Genomic DNA, 13931 nt, shown 5'->3' with positions numbered 1-13931 from the left:
CATATCAGCGCACACTCCGCTGCAGAGTGAAAATCTCATTCTACAAATTTTCAGCTTTCCCCACTGCATTACCCACAGTGCCCTGTGCGGCTTAAGTCTCAAGTTCCCACACAACCACTCTCTTTCCTTTCCGTTCCCCCATTACATGTTCTCATGGAGTCAATACCGCAATGTAAAAGTCTTAGTACTAATTAAAAAAGCGAATTAAGGAACAAATAAAAGCGCCCGATTATGTTACGGTACGTGGCAATGTGTCTTACAACTACGACACTTCGCTCGATAACTGCAGTAGAATTCTCTTCTTTATTTCCGGAAAAATGTCTGGCTATCTCATTATTTGAAGACAGCCATCATCATACCTATACACATAATACCCAAGAGCGCAGTAAAATGCGTGAGGAACGGCCCGTGCAGCGCTAGTCTCGCTTAATGGCGGGGCGCGCCAGGCTGTTTGCGTCCGACACTTCTCGACGGCGGCGATGACGCAACTGACGTGCGTGGGCGAGAATAAAAGCGCCAGACAGTAGACGGACGGCCGCTGACACTCACAGCGCCGCCACACGCTCTTATACTCCGGACGAATCCAACTTCAAGGACTATTAACCAATCGGAATACAATTCATCACCTTTTTTTAAGCTAAGAACACAACAAATTCATCAGCAACAGTAGATACACGCAAGTATTACACAGTGTGTCACATAGGTAATATTGGGAACTATCCATCTCCGTGGTTGAGGTCGCCCTCTACCTTTTCTGATAATCACACAACACAAACGGAAGGACACACTCTTTACGCATCCATTACAATCACCTACACGGCTCAAACACACACGATACAATTCTCTCATATCCTCAAAGAAAGTGGGCCAATCTGTACGAAGGAAGAGCACCCTTTGCGACAGGTGGCTATACCCACCTCATGGGAACATGACATTTACATTTTACAACAGTGAAAACTGACACACGTGAATATATTCGTAAAAAATTTGTAGTAAACATGGGTCTGCAACCGAAACGTTAGCCAGATAATTGAGAATTTGTGGTTTCGAGGCTACACCGACTTCTTCAGTTTTCTTTGTAAACATTTTCATTATATAGGGGAGTGTGAGCTGATTTGAACTTCCCTGGCAGACGAAAACTGTGTACGGAATCGGGAATCGAACCCGCACATTGACAACTCAGTCATTAGATCAACTGCTGCGAAAGGCAGAGGTTCCGACTTCGAGTTCCGGTGCGACACATAGTTTTAATCTGGCAAGATTTTTCGAAATCATAATGGTTTGGTCGGAACACACAATAAATGGTCCGCAGTGTGATGATGCTCACAAAACTAAACACTGCTGCTAGGTAAAGTTGACATGCTACTACACACTAGGCAGCCAGGCTGCGGTAGACTAGCTGAGACAGCCGAAACATTGAGCAGCCAGTTTCGTCAGCCAGCTGTAGCTGCCAGCTGATGGTCAGTCCAGTCATGACCGATCAAGACACAAGCCGAATATGTTATAGTTGTTTATTGCTTGTCTCGTAAGAAAAGCTAAGCCGTGTTATTCGGGCTCATTTTACCATAATAATAAAAATTATTTTTCCATTATTTTCTTGCTTTATTCGATGTGTTTTATAAGTGCACATACACAGATGTTGGAACATACCGAAAATTTAGTGACTGATCTACTAAAATCAATTAATAAAAATTTAGGAATGCCGGAGAAAATCCCCATTTCAAACAACGAAGTAACAATACCGCACGTTATCGTCTAAGATGAGGCAGTGGGTATATTTGAATGTTTAACGTGCCCGTATGGAGCAGAGAGTTTAACAAACAACAAAAGAATCTTTAACTACCGACTGTCTCAGGCCAACCGTTGTGGCCGGGCGGTTCTAGGCACTTCAGTCTGGAACCACGCGACCGCTACGGTCGCAGGTTCGAACCCTGCCTCGGGCATGGATGTGTGTGACGTCCTTAGGTTAGTTAGGTTTAAGTAGTTCTAAGTTATAGGGGACTGATGACCTCAGATGTTAAGTCCAATAGTGCTCAGAGCCATTTGAACCATTTTTGACTGTCTCAGCTAGGTAGTTTAGCGATTGCACATTTGGCATTCTGGCAAATACACTGAAGGAAAAAAGCCGCTACACCAAAAAAATAATTAATGTAGGGTAATGTAATTTCGGGAATACATTTCTCTAGGAAACATATTTAAGTGATTAACATTGCAAGATCGCAGGTTAATGTAAGCGCGAGAAAAGCCATTGCAAATTTGGAATTCTGTTACATTAACAACCGGTGTAAGCGCCAGAATTTTGAATGCAAGCTTGCAAACGTGCATGCACTGTGTTGTGCAGGTGAAGGATATCAGTTTGTGGAGTAGAGTTCTATGCCTGTTTCACTAGATCGATCGATATAGGGACGGTTAATGATGTCAATGGATGACGCTGGAATTTTTGTCCGATGATGTCCCATATGTGCTCTATTGGAGGCAGCTCTGGTGATCGACCACGCCAAGGCAACATGTCGACACTGTAGAGCATGTTGGGTTACAACAGCGGTTTGTATGCGAGGTTTATCCTGTTGGAAAACGCTTCCTGGAATGCTGTTCATGAATGGCAGCACAAAAGGTTGAATCAGCAGACTGATGTCCAAATTTGCCGTCAGGATGCGTGGCATAACGAAGAGAGTGCTCCTACTGTCATGCGAAATCGCACCCCAGACCGTAACTCCAGGTGTACGTTCAGTGTGTGTAGGCTGCAGACAAGTTGGTTGCAGGTGCTCACCTGGCCGCCTCCTAACCAACACACGGACATCACTGACACAGATGCAGAACCAGCTTCCAACAGAGAACACAACAGACCTCCACCCTGCCCTCCAAAGAGCTCTCGCTTGACACTACTGAAGCAGCACATGGCGGTGGCTTGGGGTCACGCTCTGCGGCCCCCTTGCTGCTATTCGCGAGGAGTAAGCAATATGCCAGCTGCGGGTTTCACCTCTCCCTTCTCTCAATCGCCACCGTTCTGCACAAACTCAACACAACACTATACATGCATCCGTCACACTCGGCTATATACTACTACAAATACACATATGGCACACCTCTCACAAACCCGTGAGGGAACGGACCAGCGTGCGTGGAGGAAGAACTCCCTCTCCGACCCACCCCTTGGGATATCCCAGCCAAAAATGACACACGAAAGTTACATTTTTACTCCAAGATATTTTGCGAAAGTTACTGATTCCAGCGCCTGCTCGCAAGGGTACATTCAGGATTCGGTCTGCATGCAGTAACAATTTGTTACTGTCTCCCACTCCCCCAAGAACATAACTTGCTGCCACCCTAACTCTTAACATGCCTCATGTGTGTACAATTTTAATAACGAAAAAATAACAGAGCGAGGTGGCGCAGTGCTTAGCACACAGTCCTGCCTTCGAGAGGACGAAGGTTCAGAGCCACGACCGGCCATCCTGATTCATGTTTCCCTACATCGCTTCAGGCAAATCCCGGGATAGTTCCTTTGAAAGGGCGCGGTCGTCTTCCTTCCCCATCCTTTCATAATACAATGGGACCGATGACTTCGCTGTTTGGTCCCCCTTCCAAAAATCAACCACCCAACAGTAAAATATATAAAACGTTTAACTATAATAATAATAATAATAATAGTTTACATCGATGAATAGCGCAATATTTTAGCATAATGTTCAAGAAATTGAAATACAGAAAAAATTTGCCTTTGAGGAGTGTATGTCCCCACATTTGAGACTTACAAGTATCGAGTAATTAATTTAACAAGAATAAAAGCAAAAACTATCATAAATCAGATAACGTCATAATTTTCATAATATGGAATCTCATTGTGTACTCGCTATTAACACTATATGACTTAGCGTTACGACTGTGGACACTGGTCTGCAAATTATGGCTAGGAATACGTGTAAATGAGGGGAATGCTGTTTATTTTAAACTTCTCTGCCTACGTTCCGGAAGTCTGTTTTCTTCTTCTTCGTCTTCTTCTTAGTGGAGGTTCTTGCCCTTTCTATCTTCCCTTATGCAATATTTTGTGGTTTACCTGATCGACTTGTAGCTTCATCAACAGTGTTTGATTTTTTGTTGGCAGCAGGTAGGCAGCCTGAGCATGGCCACCTTTACCTGTCACTTACCGGTCATGCCCCAAGCCCATCCACATGAGCCACGCGGGGTAGCCGCGCGGTCTGAGAGCTTTTCACGGTCCGCGCGGCTACCCCCGTCGGAGGTTCGAGTCCTCCCTCGGGCATGGGTGAGTGAGTTGTCCTTAGCGCAAGTTAGTATAAGTTAGATTAAGTAGTTCGTAAGCTTAAGGACCGACCACCTCAGCAGTTTGGTCCCGTAAGACCTTAGCACAAATTTCCAAAAAAATTTCCATCCACATGAGCAGGCCCTTCCACAAGCAACTAAAAGGTGTTCTGTGTTAAACGTAACTTGTAAGTTCTAGAATCCCTTGTCAAGTTTGAGAGTCTTAGTTTGCTTGCTACTTTTTTCTCTGAAAGTTTGCTCTGATGTTTGGAAATTGATATTCGCAAGGTATTCCCAAAATCTAACGGGAATTTTGTAATTTGGGGTGTTTTATTTAATTCGTGCGATTATTTCGTTGTTGTGGGAAGTATCTGTGTGTATTAGCCTCATCGGCAATTTATTCCATTTTCAGCTGCCAAAAAGTTTAAATGTGTTTTGGTAATATCGTCGATTACTTGTTTTGTGCAGCAAAGTTTTAGAAATGTTAAATATTGATTATGATGAATCTTCTGTGAGTGAATCAAGAACTTACAAGTGATGTAAGTATTTCAAAGAAGTCTTTTAAGATGCTGAATACGATGAGCGCCCTGGACGCCTAGCACATCATCAAACAATGAAATCGTGGAAAAACTGAGAGAAGATTATGAACGATCGCCGAATCGTAATCAGTGAAGTCGCTGCTGAGATTACACATCAGTTGGTTCATGCCATAATTTCTTTTGGGTGTTTTGGCTATGAAAAATGTGACACAAAATTTCTTCCAAAATTGTTGTATCTCTAACAAAATCAATGGCGAATGCTCAGGAGTCGCTAGATGCATTCAACAACGATATGAAACTAGTGAAACGTGTCATAACAGGCAAAGAAACATGGATTTATGGATGTGACGTCAAAAATGAGGCTCAATCGCCCCAGTGGAAGTATTCTGGATTGCCAAGACAGAAGCACGCTCAGTAAATGCTGTCAAATGTAAAGGTTATATTCACTGTTTACTTCCATTGTAACGGCATTGTGCACCACGAGTTCCTTCCACAAGATCGAACCGTTAGTTAGGAGTCCTATTTAGAAGTTTCGACAATAACGGTGGTTTTTACACAACGATAATGCAACCGCTCATTCTTCGTAGCGTGTTCGTGAATTTTGGGTCAAAAAATATACGATAAGGACACCCCAGCCTCCATATTCACCAGGTATGGCAACAAGTAAGTTTTTTTGCTACCAGAAATACAGAGAGCGTTATAGGATCGTCGTTCTAAAAGCATATACGTGATTACAAACCCATCGCGGAGAGAGCGAAAACTACCCCGAAGTAAGAGTCCCCGAGGAGTTTAGGTGAATGAAAAAAGCTCTGGCAGACGTATATAATAATTAATGACGAATCGTTTTAAGGGTATTACATTGAAGGACAGGAATAAATAAATTTTAAAAAACTCCAGCTTTTTTTACACAGCTCGTAGGTTAACACATAACGGACTCTACTAAATTTTGGGGGGTGGGGGTGGAGAGTCAAGATGCCCACGTTTCTTCCCCCCCCCCCCTCCAATTTACATGTCCCTTGAAGCCGCGCCTGCCCATTCGGCAGTGCTTTAATCATACTATAACGGGTTTCTCCTCCTGTTTATTGGCAGTATGTAACAATTTGTCGAGGTCGACAGACAATTCTTGCACTAAGCGTCGATCCTGTGGAGGCGTTCCTGCATTTAGCTACGATTTTGGCACGCAGAGAAATTGCAACAAATGTATACATTATCACCATCATCACCACCACCACCACCACCACCACCACCACAACAACAACAACCATCACAACCACCACCACCACCACCACCACCACCACCTCCATTATCAGCGAACAGCATCACGGAGCTACAGGCATTATCAACTAAGATATTTATATAGGATATCAGAAACAGTCTGAAAAGCTTATAAGGGTGTTGCAGAAATAGCAGAGAAAGGAGAACTTAGAATATCATTTGAAAAAACGGAGATTATGCTAACTGATCCACCACTTGCAAACAAAATTACAATAGGAGAACAGGAAATCAAAATTGTTGATAAATTTAAATATTTAGCCGAAATAATAACATACAATCTAAATGAGAAGCCATCATGGCAGAATAGAATAAAAAAACTGAACTACGCAAATTACATTACCAAAACTACATACAACAAAAAAAGCCTATCTATATATGCAAAATTAAAACACTATAAAACTGTTACACAACCAGAAATAACGTATGCAGCTGAAACTATCTTCAAAACAACTAATACAGCAGAAATTGACAGAATACTAAAAATAGAAAGAAAAATAATTAGGACATGTATAAATAAACAGTATAAAATAAATGGACATTGGAGAATAGCATCAAATGAAACAGTATATAATAAAATAGAACCAGTCATGAGCACGATCAGGAAGAAACGCATCTCATTCGTTGGACATCTGATGAGAACTCCAGAAAACAGAATTAGTAAAAAAATAATACAAATATTGTGGAATAGCAAGAGCGACATTAAATGGATCACAGAAATTAAGGAAGATATAAAAGAACTCCAAATTACAGTGGATGACCTAAGAAACAAGACAGGGAATACCAGAATACTGCAAGACCCGCAAAACCACAAAATCAATAAAAGGAGTACAGGAAGAGTGGTCTCAGATGAAGAAAGAAAGAAAATATCTGAAAGAATGAAGAAATATTGGGCAGACAGAAGAGCAAAACATGTTGAGTCAATTGTATCCCTGTGTAACAACTTGTTTACAACTTTGTATTTTTGACTAGAGTGGTCCAATGAAGGCCATAAAATAAATAACAATAATAATAAAATAATAACAATAATAATAATAATAATAATAATAATAATAAGGGTGTTGCAGGTTAGGCTGTGCTGGGAAATAGGTGTTAAGAAAAATTTCGATACGTTGTGCCGTTTCTGAGTTAATTAGCATTGAAGTTAGCCAATCAGATCGCTGCGCGCGCAAATTCATGCGGCCCGCCAGACACACATTGTTTCACTTGTTTTCATAGCGTAGATGGCAGCACTCGAGACTTCTTGGCCTGTGAATTTCGTTCAATCCTCACTACCGTTCCATTTTCAATTGTGTATCCCAAAGTACGATGTAATGTTCCTTCGGACATGCATGCATGCGTGCGTGTCGGAAGGAACATTGCATCGAACTTCTGAACACCACAGGCACTGCAGTATCGTATTTATTCTCCAACACCAGGCGAACGTCTTTCAATAAAAATGTCTCCCCTGCACGTGAATATACGTACGGCTGTACGATTACAGGTTTTAGACACATGTTTGACGACATGTGGAAGTTGGGGTCTGGCAGTGAGTCGTGCTGAGAGAAGCTAATGGTTAGGCGACTGCCAGCGATAAGCGGGAAATCCGGGTTCGAGTCCCGGTCCGGCACAAATTTTCATTGTCGTCATTTTATTATACAGCTGATGGCTGTCCATATCCGCAACCACTAATACATTTCACGTATTTCATAACGGCTGTAGTTGCCGGAGTATCTGTTCCTTCGGGCGCGCATACATGTCCGAAGGAACATTTCGTCCTAATTTGGAATAACACAGACACGACAATATCATACATATCGCTTACTCCAGAAAGATTATAAAACATGATTGTAAAATGTCATCTAAAATTTTACAACGGTCTGGTGTCAGTTACGTAGTTCTATATTGTTGTACTTCTATTAGAAATTCCGTATTGAAAACTGGAATAACATACTTTTTTTCAGTCAATAGGAATGCTTTGTTCCTCCACTAACCTACCGGTAGACCGCTGCTAGAAGAGGATAAATTTCTTTCACACACTCTACGTAGAATCTTATGTGTATCCCATTACGTCCAATATCCGTATTCTTGTTAAGCGATTTTAGTGATTTTTTATCCTGTGTCCATTTATTTCGGTAAGACATTTTGACGTTCGTGTGACGATCAAAATGAGGAACCGCAGAATAAATATCCCCAATGAAAGAGTTACTAGAAAAGGAATGTAGCTGGCAACGCGTCGTGCCATGGCCTCCACCTGGCACGAAACGCATTTGGAGGCCATCCTAATACAGGACAACTCAACCGCGCTCACAACTAACGAAGATTAATTGGAACCGAGTCCAACACGCGCTCATCAACCTGAGCAGATACAGGAGTGCTAACAGCAAAACAAGGCAGAGGATGAGGCATGCAAGTGGAAAGCCTAACTGCCATGTACACTATGAGATCAAAAGTGTCCGGACACATACAGTATTACTGGACATTAATATGGGGTGTGTCCACACTTCGGCTTATAACGGCTTGAACTCTGCTGAGGACACTCTCAATGAGGTGTCCGATGTCTGTGGAGAAATGGCAGCTCAGTCTTCCTTAGCCTTCTGAGGACCAATAGTTTCTGCCTGAAACCACGGATTTATTGATTTTTTAAGTGCCATTGCCTTTGGCATAGAATTACCGACGATATTGCAAGGCATAAACTTCTAATAGTACACCGAGGTACTTCTACAAACGTAGTGTATTGTAGCAGTCACCTATCGCGTTCAAAGCAACAGTGGCCGCGGAGATTCTGCTACGTGACTGCAGGAGATTTCGACCTTTTTTTTTTCGACATATCTAAAAGTTCATTAACCGTGAAACTAAATATATATAAGTTACCGTAACTTAAATCTGATTTTGTACTACTGCTATCATGAGTATTATCGAAAAGAAACCGCTGGAGAAGTATGTATTTTCGATGCAAAATTTATTAAATTTCTGGTCAATTTTTGTTTGTTATTTACAACTATAATCTGTCTAAGGCGTTATGACTTCATGAAAGTTGGAAGGCGTCGGATTTCGTCTCGAAAAAATGCGAATTTGGTTAGAAATGTATCACATGAAATGATGGGTGGTTGGAAACTTCACGTCCCAGTGGTTCCAAAGTGAAACCACCTCCTTAAATCAACTGATTATTTACTTTTTACCAATTTCTTCCTCTATTCGTTGCTCATTGTGATATTAAAGGACAATTAAAACCTTGAAAATATTCTTGGGACTCAAACGGTTAAGAGCCGAATCCGGAGTAGATAGTGACATTGGACGCTGAAGTCTGGAGCGAATTCGACTTTCGAACTCATCCCAAAGGTGTTCCATTGAGTTCAGATCAGGACTCAGAGCAGGTCAGTCCATCTCAGGAATGTTTTTGTCCACAAACCATTTCCTCACACATGCTGCTTTATCACCGTCGGCATTCTCAGACTGGCACAAGCAATCGCCGTCTCCGAACTGTTCTTCTACTATGCAATAAATTAAGTTCATAATCATCCGCATTTAGCGTTTTCCTTAGAGTAATAAGGCGACCACACTCTAACCACGGAAAAAATTCCCATACCCTAACATCACATCCTTCACACTTCAGTGTTGGCACTATACATGATGGCATATAACGTTTTGCAGGCACTCCTCAAACCCAAGCCCTTACATCGGATAGCCGCAGGGCACAGCATGATTTATCGCTCCAGGGCACTCCTTCCAGTTATCCACGGTCCAGTGGTGTCGCTCTTTAGAACCACATCAAGTGTCGCTAAGCAATGACTACAGAAATGTATGGCTTATCAGGAGCTGCTCAACAACTGTATCCCACTTTTTTAACTCCCTACTTATGGTCAATGTGCTAGATGGACTGGTGATAGTACTTTGGAACTCACGAGAGATTCCTTCCACTGATTTCGTGCAATTTTGTACAACCATCCTCTGTAATGCTCCACGGACCCTGTCCGTTAGTACATGTGGGGTGTCTGGTCTTACTTTAGCTTCTGGTTTCCACTTCACAGTCGTATCATCAACAGCTAACTTAGGCGGCTTCAGATCCGTTCTGCTGTTATTACTTCTCCATTGGCAACACAACACTCCCCGCCTCCCTTTCGAAAGTCTGGTCCGCCTCTCGTGGTAAATTCCGCATGACGTACGAGTAGCCCGATACTTCTGGACATGTTTCTGCAAAAATACGCAGAACACTAAGAATACAAAGTGATCAATCTCCCACCATCAAAATTTTGGTGTTTCTGGGAACGGTCAAAGGTGACTAAGAGCTGGTAAGTTAAGTGTTTATAAGATTCCTTGCGAGTGCATAAAATCATACATAGGGCAAACAACGCACACCGTTCAGGAGCGCATCGAGCAACACTAGCGGCACTCTCTCCTCCTCCCCCTCCTCCACCAGGCCAGCAAAACCGCTACCGCATAGCGCTATTTCTACTGTCAATTCGATTACGTACAATGACAGAATAATTTTAAACCATTCTTCAAAATCTTGGAACTCCATTATCAATGAATCGGTGGATATACGACATTCCGACGTCCTTATCAGTGGGGACGGCTGCTTCCAGTTAGATAATGCATCGAATCCTGTTGTAGCAAAACTTTGTTTATACTTCTTGCGTCATTCTGCGATTTTGCATTGTGAGGACGATCGATCTCATGTCGATGAGAGCAGCTATCACCACGGAGAGCACTCACAGCAGTCCACAGACTTCCAGCAAAAGCGCATGCGCTTAAGCTACACACGTAATGACCGTTTGGTACACCCGAATGTGCCGGTGGGGTCCTAAATACGGGAGTCCAGTATACAACTGTAGTTGGCCGGAAGACTGCGTCGAAAAATTATGGGAGCAAGTTGATGGCGTCTAAAATTCGACCGGAATTTCGTTGAATACATTATTTCTTCAGGGTAGCAGTCTATTGCTCCAGCTTAATGAATGTAATATCTGTTCTCAAAATAAAATCCACTTGCCTCAGAAGCTACACGTTACAATTCTTCTAGTATTACTGCGACTTACTAGAGACAAGTGTAGAGAAATTTATAGGAGACAATGACAGACTTCTCAGCAAAGAGTCCCAATCTAAAATAAAGCAACTGGATTTAATATCACTGGGGACACTTTGTCTACGAAAAAATTAATATAGTTGACCTGCTAATACGAAAAATTAAAAACGTTGTGGATAAAGGGACGTCCACCGAATCAGCGAAATAAGTTGACAAAGATGATGGAATCAAAATGCACAGTAAAATAACACGGGAACTGTCGAATCCGACATGTCGAAACCTGCCCTGAAATTTTTTATACCGAAAGAAACACAATGTCAAAATTTTAGCTACAAAGACACTGCAAATATTTTTAAAACTATGTTAAAAACTGTCAAATTCGTCGCTCGCCAGGCAGCTGGAGGAATGCGCACCCCTGCCGTAGTTGTAGAAGACAGTTCACGCGCAACATGGCGGGTACGTGTCCTTGGTTGACGACACAGCGATAAACACATAATATGAAACAATGCGATCGCAATTTGGAAAGCGATTTTCAGTGTCCGCTGATAGTTTCTCTGACGTAATTGTTCACAGTTACTATTCGCTAGAACCCGCAGGTCATAATACACTGAAGAGCCAAAGAAACTGGTACAACTGCCTAATATAGTGTAGGGCCCCCGCAACCATGCAAAAGTGCCGCAACACGACGTGGCATTGATTCGCCTATTGTCTGAAGTAGTGCTGGAGGGAATTGACACCAGGAATCATGCAGGGCCGTCCATAAATCCGTAAGTGTACGAGGGGATTGAGATCTCTTCTCAACAGCAAGTTGCAAGGCTTCCCAGATATACTTAATAATGTTCGTTTCTGGGGAGTTTAGTGGCCAACGGAACTGTTTAAACTCAGGAGAGTGTTCCTGGAGCCACTCTGTAGCAATTCTGGACGTGTGGAGTGTCGCATTGTCCTGCTGGGTTGAGTAAGTCCGTCGGTATGCACAATGGACATGAATGGATGCAGGTGATCAGACAGGATGCTTACTTACGTGTCACCTGTCAGTCGTATCCAGACATATCAGGGGCCCCATATCACTCCAACTACACACGCCTCACACCATTACTACTCTCCACCAGTTTAAACAGTCCCCTGCTAACATGCAGGATTCATAGATTCATAAGGTTGTCTCCATAACCGTACACGTACATCTGCTAGATGCAATCTGAAATGAGATTTGTTCGACTGGGCAACATGTTTCCAGTCATCAGCAGTCCAACGTCGGTGTTGACTGGCCCAGGTGAGGCGAAAAGCTTTGTGTCATGTATTCATCAAGCGTACATGAGTGGGCCTTCGGCTCCGAGTGCCCATATCGATGATGTTTCGTTGAATGGTTCGCACGCTGACACTTGTTCATGGCCCATAATTGAAATCTGCAGCAATCTGCGGGAAGGTTGCAGTTGCCGGCCGCGGTGGCCGTGCGGTTCTGGCGCTGCAGTCCGGAACCGCGGGACTGCTACGGTAGCAGGTTCGAATCCTGCCTCGGGGATGGGTGTGTGTGATGTCCTTAGGTTAGTTAGGTTTAAGTAGTTCTAAGTTCTAGGGGACTTGTGACCTAAGATGTTGAGTCCCATAGTGCTCAGAGCCATTTGAAAGGTTGCAGTTGGTCACGTTGAACGATTTTCTTCAGTCGTCGTGGGTCCCGTTCTTGGAGAATCTTTTTCCGGCCGCAGCGGTGTTGAGATTTGAAGTTTTACCGGATTCCTGATATTCATGGTACACTCGTGAAACGACGTACGGGAAAATCCCCACTTCATCGCTGCCTCGGATATATTGTCCCCCATCGCTCATGCACCGACTGTAACACCACTTTCAAACTAACTTAAATCTTGATAACTTGCCATTGTAGCAGCAGTAACCGATCTAACAACTGCGCCAGACACTCATTGTCTTATATAGGCGTTGCCGACCCCAGTGCCGTATTCTGCCTGCACACATCTCTGTATTTGAATACGCATGCCTATACCAGTTTGTTTGAGGCTTCAGTGTAATTATCAGTTGCCTTTGCGGTATTTCTAAGTGTTAACGATTTAGATAAAACGGAATTAATTTTCTTTGTAATTACTTGGTATGTGTTTGCTATTGTGATCTGTCATTGTGTAGGTTCTAGAGTTTGACAGTAATGGGGAATTCAGCGAACGTTTTTAGTGTTATTTATTACTTAATTTCTTGGACATTCATTCGAATAATGTCGATATTTCGTTAGAAATTGTGGAAACTTTAGAGCGAACATGAAATAACTTGAATGATTCCTTGAATTGTGGTTGGAGCGATTATTTTTGACCTAATAAAAGTCCAGAACAAAAATGGAGTACCTTCAGAGCCCAAAGAAAACAAGTAAAGTAATAGCTTTCAGCGGGTAAGAAAGTGCTGTAATCATTTTGGCTTAACGAAGGGGGCAGAATACGTTTAAACTTATGCAGTCTGCAAAGCTATTTTCGCATTGTAAATTCTGAACATGAATGGAATACATGGAAGAAAGGTTTCCACGAAGTAAGAAATATACATCATAGTGAAACCCATAAAAGTGTGAAACCATAAACTACCTGAAAGATTCATAACTGCTCATGAGAGTCAGTGCATCTTAACCGAGGGAGCCGGCCGCGGTGGTCCAGCGGTTCTGGCGCTGCAGTCCGGAACCGCGGGACTGCTACGGTCGCAGGTTCGAATCCTGCCTCGGGCATGGGTGTGTGTGATGTCCTTAGGTTAGTTAGGTTTAAGTAGTTCTAAGTTCTAGGGGACTTATGACCTAAGATGTTGAGTCCCATAGTGCTCAGAGCCATTTGAACCATTTAACCGAGGGAGATCTATGAGACCGGGCGCGCTGT

The sequence above is a fragment of the Schistocerca cancellata genome, chromosome 4 (assembly GCF_023864275.1).
Source record: "Schistocerca cancellata isolate TAMUIC-IGC-003103 chromosome 4, iqSchCanc2.1, whole genome shotgun sequence".
Classification (NCBI taxonomy): Eukaryota; Metazoa; Arthropoda; class Insecta; order Orthoptera; family Acrididae; genus Schistocerca; species Schistocerca cancellata.
The sequence above is the reverse complement of the archived record's forward strand: the minus strand, read 5'-3'. Positions refer to the sequence as shown.